We start from the raw sequence: 12,630 nt of genomic DNA, 5'->3' as shown, positions 1-12,630 counted from the left end.
ACATTCCTAGTGTATGTCCTGACTTCTTTTAAACAGAAAAGGTACGCAAGATTATTCCTGTTTTCCTGTCTTGGGCTGAAGATAATACACTATCCATTGCAGTCTCTTAAGGCAAAAAATATTTCTGTCAGATTCCAGAGGTAATACTCTGTAATGCTCTAAAATTCTGTGAATGCTTGAACGTTTGTTCAAGGGGCATCATGAGGAACTGTTCTCTAATTATTGGGTGTATTCAAAAAGAAAATGAACTAAATGCAGAGTGGTACTCCAGCTCTCTTGAGGTCGTCTGATCACACATTTCAGGATTAGTCTCTCATTACAATGTACGCTATACTGTTGACAGTGGGGTAAAATCATATTTCTGAACTTCTGTTGTCAAAACTGGTGATTTTTTTGCTGCAGTTATCTGCTTCTTTTTAGGTTGTGGTTTTTGTTTGTTTGTTTGTTTGTTTGTTCTGTTATTTTGCTTAGTTGTTTTTTAGTCTTATCTATACATTCATCTTCTCTGGAACTTCATGTTAGCATTTGAAATTCTTTTCAAATCTTAGTTAATCCTTTTTTTCCCTAAATAATCAATCCCAGTAAATACTTACACCTCTAATATTTTGAATAGTTACCTAGATCCTTTACAGGAAACTTGAATTTAACCTGTCAGATATTTATCTGACGATTTAAAAGAATTCTTAAAGGGCTGAAAATAGGGAGAATTGTCATACACAGCTTGAGAATTTACTTAGTCCCAAAAAATTATTGTTTTAAACCTAAATGTCCCTGGACAGGCAATTGCTTTGTGCTTATGTTGAGGATATGGAAAGGAGTGTATGGCATCTTCTGCTTTTGGAATTGCCTCCTTCTCACTCCCTCTTCCTAGAAGTTTCCTTATTCCCAAATGCATGAGAAAGCAGATTTATTTCATAGCTATTAGCATGCCTAAATTGTAGAGGAAAGGACCAAGGACTTTAGGGTGATTCTGTACATCCTCTAATCTGTTTGCCACCAAGCTGTACTGCAATGGCTGCACTGAGGAGTGACAAAATGATACATTTTTTTCAACCTGTAGTAGAAATTGCAGCAGATAGTGGAAACCCCTGGTAACGTGACTTGATGATTATATGTAGATATATCTCTGTGATAGGAGGGTGAGTTGCTGCTGAAAAAAACCCAAAAAACTAAAAAAAACAACCCTCCAAAAAACAAAACAAAACAAACAAACAAACCAACAACAACAAAAAACCCACAGAACAAACAAACAAAACAAACCAAAAAATAAAAGGGAAAAGGGGAAAAAATATGGCAAAAAGTAGAGGTAAAAGGTACTGTTCCAGTGTGCATGACTGTCCTCATCCTGGAATCAGGACTGGCTTTACCTCTGACTTTGTGAAAAGCAAGTTTAGCTGAAAGCTGTTAAATTTTTAAAACACTTAGTCTTAATAAGCGTGTAGTAGAGGCTTTATTATGAGTCATATTTGATTAGATGCACTGATACAAACCTCTCCTTTCTTCAGCAATCCAAGCAGGTTTTGTTTTGTTTTTTTTGTTGTTGGGTTTTTGGAGGGGGGTGCTTATGAGTAGGGAAGTTTGTTCTCCTTTTAAAAATTGAGGAACAGTTCTTGACTCAGTTATACATTTTGTAGTTTGCAGAAGTTTTAGAACTCAATATACCGAGTAGCCAAATTTGAAAACCAGAACAAGTGCAGCAAGCATAAGCTTTCTTATCACAAACATTGCTTAGGTATTTCCTGTGAAAAATCAGTATTATAGCTCAGAATGGTCTTGATTCAACCAGATCTATTACCCTGCCAAACTAAAGTTCGCACACTGTTGTATATTGAAAGAGGTTTGAGGTTAGAAATAAACAGTGTTTTGATTATTACAGTGTATTTTAAAACTCTTTCTAAATATTATTTTAGACAACGCATATTTCACAATTGTTCAGCACCATCCTAATGATTCAGTTTCTTTTTTTCCCATACAGATTGTTTTCCATCCCCACACTTGATACATACGCCATTTGTCTTAGCATTAGCTTTTACTTTATAAATGTTTCCAGTATTTAATTTCCAAGATTTTCCTTGTTTGCAGCTGTTTTGTCCTGCTGTTATATGGAATTAGATTAATCAGTTGGTTTTACTGGCACACTAACAACGGAGTCCAGTGTTAGAGCCCCTGTAATGACTTCATTATGTATGATTTCTCATTTGCACTTGTGAACTCAGTTTACCAGGCAACATCAATAAACTAAAACACTGCCCCCATTTTCCATAGTAAGATGTTTCACGTTCATCTGCTTTGCCCTTTCAGTACTTTTTTCAAGCTCCCTTTTTTTAACCTCCAGAGATTTCCTCCAGAAATCAGCCTTTTCTCTGTCTCCTTTGGATCATCTCTTCTCCCCATTAATGAAAATGTTCATAATGTCCTGGGTAAATAGTTAATCTTATGGGAAGCCTCAGCCAAGGAATTTATTGTTTTTGAAGAGTGTTTGAGAATCAAAAGCTTACTGTTTACTGACATATAAACAACGAAGGATTATATAAAAAGGAAGCAGTTGTATTACCTTTCTGTAGTAATTGTTAATACACTTGCATAACTGTTGCTGGAAGACTGTTCAGTTGGTGAAGGGTCAGGGGAGAACCACAAATATCTCAGGAATGACTGGAGTAGTTGAAAACATGCCATATTGTGGAAAATCTCCTGGAATTCAATCTGTTTGGTGATAATAAAGGGAATAGAGAGAGGCTTTGCCTAGTCCCTAAGAAGCATGCCACAACAAACAGAAATTTGGAGACAGTTCTTCAGCTATAGCAAGACAAAGGGAGAACTAAATATAATGTCAGGAAGTTCCGTTAGGCTAGGAATAAGGTGTTCATTTTTTTAACAGAGTATTTGAGAACAGGAATCCTTGGTGGTTTCATGTGTGTTAAATTTGCTTTAGTCATCACAAGGTGGCAACTGCTATCCATATCCTTCAGTTTTAGAACTTGAGTAAAGGAGAGTCTTTCCATAATGGTTCCCCCAGCTGGGGAGACATATATTTTTCAGTACAGTTATTCTTCAAGAAGGTGTTGTGACCTGTTCCCTTCCCTTCACAGATGCATACATATTTTTTATTTTATTTCTGACTTTAAAGGTTCTGCTTTTCAAAAGAGCTTTAGAATAACTCTATCTGCTATCTCTTTTGGAAGTTTTTGGCATTTTAAATATCTGCAAGCACCTTCTGCTTATTTTCATTGTATGGTCTGGTGGCCCATAATGGAGTGGTTCTGCTTCTGTTATCGCTCACTGTTGGCAAGTGAGGAGGAGTGCATGTTAAACATGCATCAGGGTAACCTGTGGCTATAGGAATGAAGCCATAGCAGTTTTTGCTGCTCTGTGTTACCACAATGCTCTGCTTTGTTCTCTGGAAGAAGTATAGGATTTCTTTTTCCCTCTTAGAGAAAAAAGTCTATAAAGATGGATTTTAGAATATTTAGGCAGGATTTTTGCAGAGGGCACTAGGTTATCTTCAATGTGTGTTGCTATGCAGGGAAGGGAATGTTTAGGAGGGAATAAAATGTCAGTCTTGAACACTATTTGCTTGTGAGGATTTAATCTCCTTTCCAGTTCTCAAGCAGAACCTCAGCTATGTGGTATTTAAGAAAACAAAAAACATCTACCATAGATTCAAATTGTCATGAATAATTGATTAATAATAATCCAGTTCTGAAGATTAAATACCTAAAATATGCCCATGTTTTACAGATAGAAAGGTCATTGCTATCCATCATTTTCTAGCTTCAATTGTCTCTTTCTCCTCTATGGAACACTGTTCTGATAAGTGTAGTTCTTCAGAGAAAGGGATGCTTCTTTCCGCTCTGTGGGGATCCAACAATTTTACATGGTCTTGTGGCCACTATTTTATTTACTATATTCTTCTGGGATAAAAACCTATATATTTTTATCTTTTTGTTTTCTATATTTTATGTTGACATTTTCACTTAAGAAGGTTATTTATTTAATTTTAAGGTTTGGATATTCTTTTTTTTGTCTGGCTAAGTGAGTGATTTCTGTAGTTTATGTTATGCTGTTTGTGTTTGTTTTGTTTTCCAACAAGAAGTCGATAATCTGCTGTTAGAAGTCTTTGTTTTGTTTGATAGTAATCCAGATATCTTTTCCTAGCTGTTCTAGGATGCACAGTCATCTTACAATTACTGTGATTTCAGATGTTCCTGTTTATTCTGTCTGTAAAATAGTGCAAAGTGCTCAAGTTAACTTAAACAGTCCTTTTCAAAGCTAGAAGGTATGACAAATACAGTCTTCTTGCCGCATAACAGTGTGTGACTACAGAAATTGTGCAGAATAGATTAATGGAAATTATTCAAAATATATTACTGAGTTTGAAAGGTGTATTCTATTAGTTAAAGAAGTGATTTATGTACAATGTTCCAAATAAACCCAGGTATAAAAATCTGTTAACCTATGAATGAACAAAACTTAATCAGTTCAATATTTATACAGCAGCACAGTATTTGATATTTAGAACCTTCTTTAAAAAAAAGATTAATCTTTGACAAATCTGGCTAGTAGATGTGATAGAGGAGTACAGGTCCTCCCTGAGAACTCCTCTCCCCAACAGAGAACTAGCCAGTGTTGCTTCTGTTTCTCCCCTGACCTGGCAGTTCTCTTACTACAGCTGCTCTGAAAGTCTCCGAAAAACTTCTCAGGCCTGTTGAGGGGCCTGGTGACTTGCACAATCAAAGCCTTTCCCTTTGATTTTCATTTTACCTTCTCCTGGGTAGAGAGGGATTTTCACAGATAGCTGTACCATTATAGTTACACTCTTCAGAGTCTGACTGGGTCTTTGGTGTTAGCCTGGAGAAAAGGAGGCTCAGGGGAGACCTTACTCTCTACAGCTGCCTGAAAGGAGGTTGTGGCCAGGTGGGGGTTGGTCTCCTCTCCCAGGACAAGAGAACACGGTCTCAAGCTGCGCCAGGGGAAGTCTAGGTTGGTCATCAGGAAGAATTTCTTCTCAGAAAGGATGATCAGATGTTGGAATGGACTGCCCAGGGATGTAGTGGAGTTACCATCCCTGGAGATATTTAAGGAAAGACTGAACATGGCACTTCTAGTTGATATGATGGTGTTCTGTCATAAGTTGGACTCAATGATCTCAGAAGTCTTTTCCAACTAATTGATCTTGTGGGATTCTGTGTTTACAGAAGTCACAGTGAAATGACCTGAGTGTTGCTGAAATTAGTAGTCCCTTGTAAACTGAGCTGCTGCAAGGTGCCTATGTTTTATGTATATCCTCTTCCCTTCAACTCCATGTTGAATGCTGTAAGGAAATGCAACTAATGATGGACTGAGATAGATGAGGAATTTGTATACTTTGTTCTCGCTCCATGTCAAGAAATAGACGTCTTGCTGTTGTTGATCCATTTACAGAACAGTAGTCAAACTTCAGGGAGAACTTTAAACTGTTCCAGATGGCCATAAGATAGTTGTATGTATTCTGCATATCACTGATAGCCAGAATTACTTGGAGCCTTTTAGTTTCTGTTTTATTTTACTTCTGACTCTTAAAATGTTATCTGAATTTATGGTCTGAGGCTGAGGAAGTTTGGATGGCAGTAATCATCAGTACCAGACAAAGGTGAAATTCTTCAAGTAACGTGAAGATTGCTGTGCTTGCTGTGTTTGGGCCTGAAGTAAATTGTATCTTAATTTCAAAATATTTTCCTGTGTTGTATTGGTACTGTCTCAGAATTAATCATGCTGTTATGCCTATATGGGAAAGAATAGTTATATTCTTTTCCTGATTAGTTCCTCATATAGGGGAAAAAGTAGAGTATGCTTGTAGTAGTTCCCTAAAGAGGAAGAATAATAAAACTCTTGACTGCATTCTGTGTGAAACATTATACTACCAAACCAATGAGTCAGTGTGGTTTTAGTCTTCTGTTTTCAGTACTAACAGTATTTAGCCATATTTAGCAAAGAAAACACTAAAGTACAAAGTGTAAAAAGTGTCATTTTCTAAGACATACTTTTAAAAACCTGTCTGCTGGCCAAAATGTCATGAATGGCAAAAGCTGGGGTTTTTTTTCTCATTTTAGATTTAATTTTGTATTTGCTCTCATGGGTGTTAGAAGCACGGAGTAGGTTTATACAGCTCGAAGATACAACTGTATATTGGGTTTACATCAAAATAATTAAATGAATTCTTCAAAATTTAAGAGTCAAAATAGTTTTAAATATTTTTGAATTTTTTATTTACTGATAAAAAAGTGAAGGAGGAGGAGGGGCTCATGGTCACAGGATAATCCTTAGCTAAGTAATCATAGTTAAACATTTTTCTTCTTTATATAGCTACATAGAGGAAAGAGGTGTCTAAATATTGCTTACGTCTTGCGCATTCTGATAATATGATATCTATACTGCAAAAGAACGCACAAGTACCTTTCCCTGGAGGTATTTTTATAAAAGGCAAGGAAAAACAGGAGCCTGTCACCTATTGGTGTCTTCTTGTGGTGTGGTTTTCTGTTTCCCCTTAAAAAGTTCCTCATAATCCAAACCTGGAGGAGTCTTTTGAAAAACATTAAAATGTCAAACAGCTGTGGTCACTCAGGCTATATCTAATGCCATTTTTTTTAATAATTTTACTGATGAAGTAGGCTCCAGATATATTGAGGCTTGATTTAAGAGAATGATTAATTATTTGCTACCAGAGCCTTAACTCTTTTTGAATGAACTGTAGTGTTTGTGTGTGGGAAGATTTTTGTGTGGAAACTGCTCTTGAAGTTTGTGATTATAAAATGTAAACTTGTACATCCTAACACAAGAACTTTTCAAATTTTGAGTTTGTCTGGATCCATGAATTTTAGAAGGTTAAATGTTACTTCTAAACTTTCTTCCCTCAAATTCTATGCAGTATCTCAATTATCATGTTTTCTCTGTGAACGATAAATATTATGACACTTGTTTGGAGAGAATTTAGCAATGCTAATGTTAATTGCAGCAGAATTTCAGCTAAGAGACTATTTCCTCTTGCAAAGGTTCCTTGAGTTTAAGTGAGTTTTATCAATTTATAACTCAGACTTAAGGTTGGATAATGTTTACATAAAATGTTAAGAAGTTTGCTTTTGAGACAAGTCAAGTAGAGCAAACTGTTAGGCAAACCTATGAAAAAATGGCCTATGAGTCAGATTTGACCTTCAGGGCAAGATTTTGCTACTGAGAGACAGCATGAACTACTTGCCTGTTTGGCAGATCACAGGCAATCCTGTCTTCAGGTACAGGTAACTCTGAAGTACGTCTTCAAAAATAAAACCTTTTAGCCAGTTAGAAGGCAGCTGCCTTTCCCAATCTCCTTTCTTCAATAGGACAGGTGCATATTTTGACTGTACTTCATAAGTTGCAAGTTGAAATGAAATTCACATTTTGTCAGAAAAGCAATGAAAGATTCTTATACTGACCAGAACTGCCTATAAGAGCAGTGTCAAACCAGAATGGAACATCTTTTAGGTATGCTCAATTTAGGAATACGGGAGATCAGTGAACAATACTCTTTTTGCTTGAATTTCAAAATGAAAGAAAATAAGTTTTGGTGAGACGATTTGGGAATAACCTGCCTGGAAAAACTTTTCTGAGGGATCAACCTCAGTTTTTCACAGAGGTGATGCAACAAGTATTTGGATGGTGAGGCAGGGTAAAGAGCTATCTTTGGATAGTGTACATGTAATTTTTTTTATAAGTGATTTTATCAAATTACACCATCTCATTTAGTATTTCACAGCTCACTTTGTAACTATGACTTTGGGAAATATTTGCATACTTCAATACATACTTCTTTTACTGTGTGATGACTTTTTAGTGATGCATCACTATCATATTTATAATGTAAAATCAGTATTGTTAAATAATTTTATACTGTAATAGATCATTGAGTGGGAGTGTACCCTAACCCTGCTATGACGTAGCCGACAGTGTACATTGCGGCAGCTGAAGTAGCTGTAAAGATCTCCATGCTTCATGAGAGTCTTCTGTACAGCCCTTCTGTAAGCTGTTCTGTGCTGGATCAAATCCTGGAAACTTGCAACTAGTGTGAGTTTTGTATTTACAACAAATAAGACAGTGTTTAACTTTGGAAACATGGAAAGGAAAAAACCCCAAAACCTCACAGAACTTTTTAAAGGAGGAATTCTAGTCAAAGGTATCTGGTTTTTATCCATTCCTCCTTGTTCCACTCCTTTGACTGTTACTTGATATACTTCTCTGTCCACTTGATTTTCTGATTCCCTTTTGTAGCTTAGTGTTATGCCTGAGGAATCTTTTTCTTACAATTTAGTTGACAGACTCAATTTTAAGTAAATCACTATTTGGTTTTGACTCTTTGTGTTATTACAGAACATCTGCTACTCTAGCATTTTCAGAACAGTGAGATCCCATTTGCTGTGCTATACTCCCTCCTTGAACAAGAGCTTTTGTTCATTATCAAGTCAGCATCCACACCAGGGATTCTGCTGTGATAGCTGGAACAGGGCAAAAAGTTCGGGTCTCATTATTAATATTTTGTTGAATTTTTTTGAAGCAGGTCCTTATGGAAAAGGAGAGAAGACTTGTTTGATAGCACAGGGAAGGTTTTGGTAGAATAATTCACTTTACTTTCAAAACTTAGAGGTAGAAGTGCATTTCACAATGGCTGTAATGGAATGGCACTTCAAATAATGATTAAAAAAAAAAAAACTCTTTGGAATTTAGGGTAATTTTGGAAAAAAGTAAAAGATCTGTATCACTGGTATGGTGGAATCAAAGTTGGAAGAATGCTGAACCATTGTTCCCATTTTTAATAAATTATTCTGTGTCCTTTTTCCCATATTTGTCTTATAAAGTAAAAGGATAAAGACTGACCTGTCCCTATAATAATTTTTCTCTTTTCTGTTTGCATAATTTTCTCTAGAGCTCCTTTTTCCTGTTTTTCTTGTTTGTTTGTGTATTTCCTTGTTTGAACAGTCCTTTGCTTCCCTGCATATTTCTTGACTACAATGACAAACCTGTAAGTAATGACAGTAAGGTTGTGCTTAGAGGCTGACTGGAACTATTTTAAAGTGCTTCAGTACAATAGCCCGTTTCAGCATCTATGTGTTAACATCAACATTTAAGCTGGTTTTTAAGTAGCAATGAACATTCTTGTTAGCATGAGTAATCTGACTATTGGAGAACTAACAGTGAATTAAACATTTTGTAAAGATACTGTGCAATTGAGGAAAACCCCCCAGCTGAGCACTGGGGGGTTTTCCTCACACTCTGAAACTCAGCTTCTAGAACCATGTGATTATGTGAGATTTAAATTTTTATAAAATAAAAAAAAAAAAATTAAGCTGGCCTAAGTTTGCAGCTACTGACAAAAGCAGAAAATTAATGACTGAAAATTGGGAAGGCCAATAAAAAGGATGTATTTAAAAATAAAATATTGGTGATTTTTGACTAGTTTAGTTTCTCTGTACTGAACGAGACAGAAACAGGGAATTTTGGCTAAATTATCATAATGCTAATTAAATAAATAATAGTAGAGAAATATTCCATTGTGAATTGTTAGTTCTAGGAGCCTCAGAAAATGCCATGGCACAGTAAAATGTAGCCAATTATACTGAAGGAACACGAAAAAAAAAGTCTGCTAGAGTTAATTCCAAATGGCAGATAAAATGGCAGACTGCAAAGGACTCTTCAGAATGTGGATACGGTAGCATTAAAAACTGTAGTTCTGTCCCTGTAGCAGTTGTTTGACTGGTTTCCTAAGTGTTTTTGTTTGGGGCCAAGAAATGCTAGAAGTGAGGCTGCGATGTTTGCCGGGCAGGGCACAGGTGCACAGCACAGTTTGGCTCACCCATCACAGCCTGCTCAGGTGCTGCTCTTGCTGACGGTGCCGTGAGTGCTTTCGCGTGGCTGAAGGCTTGCGTAAGCAGCAAGGGAAGGCTGGCTGTGTTTGATGTAGTTGCTGTCTATCCTATGCTGTACGTTGGATCTTTGTGGGTAAGAGAGGCTTGCTGTCTCAGCCGTGAATTTTTAAAGCTCTAAACTGTAAAAGGACAAAAAAAGTAGCTACGTTCTAATGCTTTCACTTAAAATGCTGTTCCTTTTCTTGAAATCCTTCAGTTTATTGTAAAAACTTGTAGCAAAATGTTTTTAAAATGTATAAAATGACGTTTTTCAGTATTGTGAATAATACTGACACAGCACAGATTTTGGTGCTGTATCTGCACTCGATTAAAAAAAAGTAATTGTCATTAGTGTGCATAAGGATTTTTTCTTTTCTGTGAAAAAAGAGAAATATATGTTCTAAATAATACAAAACAAAAGGTTTAAAAAACCCAACAAACTGTGTTGCAAGAAGCACTGATTTCAAGCATGGAGCTAATTCAAATTTAAATGCTGCTTAAAAATATTTTTAAACAAAGGATGAACCAAATAAACTTCAGTGGGTCAAATTGCATAGTTTTGTAAGTTGAAAGAACTATTTTTAATAGAGAATGAAAACAATTCCATAGGTAATGATGAATGCTTTTAAACATGCTGAAATGAGAACAATCCCTATCTGCATGTTAGAGATAAAAACTAGTATTTTACTGTTAATATCATTTGGGCACAACAATTTCATAGGGAATTATATCTTGTTTCATGAACAGAGTGGAGAATCAGAATTTCAGCTCAGTTATGGAATGAAAGAAAAATGTTTTACAGGTAATTTTATCCCATTAAAACAATTTATCTCTTTCTTCAGCTATTCCATTGAGTTAATGCATTTGTTTCTCTGAATTTTTGTGCTTGTCACCGTTGGTCACTGATGTGACACTATATTTTTCTAACAGCACCGATTTGTAACTGTGTGGCTCAGATATCAGAATTTTCTTGTGCATTGTTTGAGCAGCTTATGTTTTACTTCCTTTCAGGAAACCAAGTGCATCGTTTTTACAGGAAGTTTGGTCTTCACCAGGCACGGTCAGCAGTCTGACTTTTGCTCTGCTCTAAGGGATGGACCTGTGAGCAACTGGAAAAAGCTCTTCTGGCTTTTCTTTTTATTACTATATTGAATTCATGTAGTCGAGGTCATTATGAAAACTTGGCCAGGATGTGTGGGTTTTTCCAGCCAAGTCAGAAAGAGGTCTTGCTAGATAATTTTGGTAGAATGTGATAAATAAGCAGTTAAGTAAAAAATATTTGCCTTTTTGTCCTTAGTATTGATGACAATGATTGCATGTTGAGTGCATTCAGTTTTGAATTTAACACACAAAGCTCTCTGTTGAAAAAGGTTTATATTCAGAAAGACTCCATTTCCTTTTCCCTTACCATATGAAACAGCTGGTTTTGAGTCAAAGTTAAACTGCCTGTGGGGTGAGGAAGGGAAAAAACAGCAAGCTCTGATACAGAGGTTCAGCCTTTTAGTCCATGATTACTTGTGGCTTTGAATCTAGGGAAAAAAAAAAGAGAATTTAGGTTTTTCAAGGACTCTGATAAGAACCCGTTTCAAAGTATATTCAAGTCTTACTTGTACAGCTTGCACAAAAATACTTTGGGTTAGATGGTGCCTTATCACTTCAAGGTACACCAAAGAGTTAATTCAAAGCTGGAAAAAGAGCTCTCTTTTCTGGGCCATCCTGGTGCCAAGCTGGGGCATTAGTGGCATACAGCAGCCCACGAGACAGCACTGGTGACAGTAGCTCTGCCTGGACTTTCTGTGTGTGATTCAAAATCCTTTGGTGACCTGGGGTCCCTGGAGTGCTTTGGGATGGGGAAGCCCCAGTCATCCAGCCCATGGGCATGGAAGCCAGGTGGATTGGTGAGGGGTATCCTGTACCCGTCTGCTAGACCCTCCTTGCCATAAGGGAATTCTTGCAGCTGAAGAACATCCATAAATGAGACTAAATCTTCTCAGAGTGTTGTCTGTGCAGATAGATGCTGCTTCTCTTTCTCCTCACACTTTGTTTTGTCAGGATCAGGAAATAGGTGGATGTTTAATGCTCTCTCTACCATGTTTCCACATCTTTTTTCTCCTACTGGCAATCGCTCTGTTAACTATGAAGCCTGCAGTTATGAAAATAGGGGACATGAAGAGTTATTGTTATGGACCTCAAGTCCTCACCCTGCTTTCTGACACAGAATTTCCATTTTCCATTATGCTGCTATTGCTAAATGTGGCTGATTTTTTTGGCCGGGGCTCCAAGATCCTCTCTGACCTTGAGCAGAAGGGGAGATTTTTCTTCAGCACCTGATCACTGTATAAGTATGAAGCGTTTATCTTTGTTATATTTCACTACTTATAAGCTAATTATTTATCATTTAATTATTTTCTTACTTGTAAAATCTGTAGCAAATACTTCAGATCTACTGGGATTTTACTTGTGATTTTTTGTTGTTGTTGTTTGTTTTTGTTTTGTTTTTTTGTTTGTTTCTTCTTCCATACTCTTTTCTGCCCTCACAGAAGTGAAGTGGCTCAGCTCACTATGTATTTTTTCTCTTTGTCTCCTTTCCCTCTAGTGCTGTCTTCTTCTGGGTGTTTCCTATCTACTCTTTTTTCTTTTGATGTTTTTGCCCAGCTATTGTTTTAATAATGTAAAATCCCAAGTTTTAGCCTGTTATTTGTAGTTACTGTCCATTTGC

General features: G+C 36.5%; 1 protein-coding gene across 4 annotated transcripts in view; it reads left to right on the top strand.

Annotated features, from left to right (window-relative positions):
* The window catches only part of MDFIC (MyoD family inhibitor domain containing), a 52,773-nt gene that overhangs the window by 14,152 nt on the left and 25,991 nt on the right, over positions 1-12,630 (top strand). The gene's annotated exons all lie outside the window — the stretch shown is intronic.

The sequence above is a fragment of the Hirundo rustica genome, chromosome 4 (assembly GCF_015227805.2).
Source record: "Hirundo rustica isolate bHirRus1 chromosome 4, bHirRus1.pri.v3, whole genome shotgun sequence".
Taxonomy (NCBI): Eukaryota; Metazoa; Chordata; class Aves; order Passeriformes; family Hirundinidae; genus Hirundo; species Hirundo rustica.
Note: the sequence above shows the minus strand (reverse complement) of the source record. Positions and strands in the feature narration are given on the sequence as shown.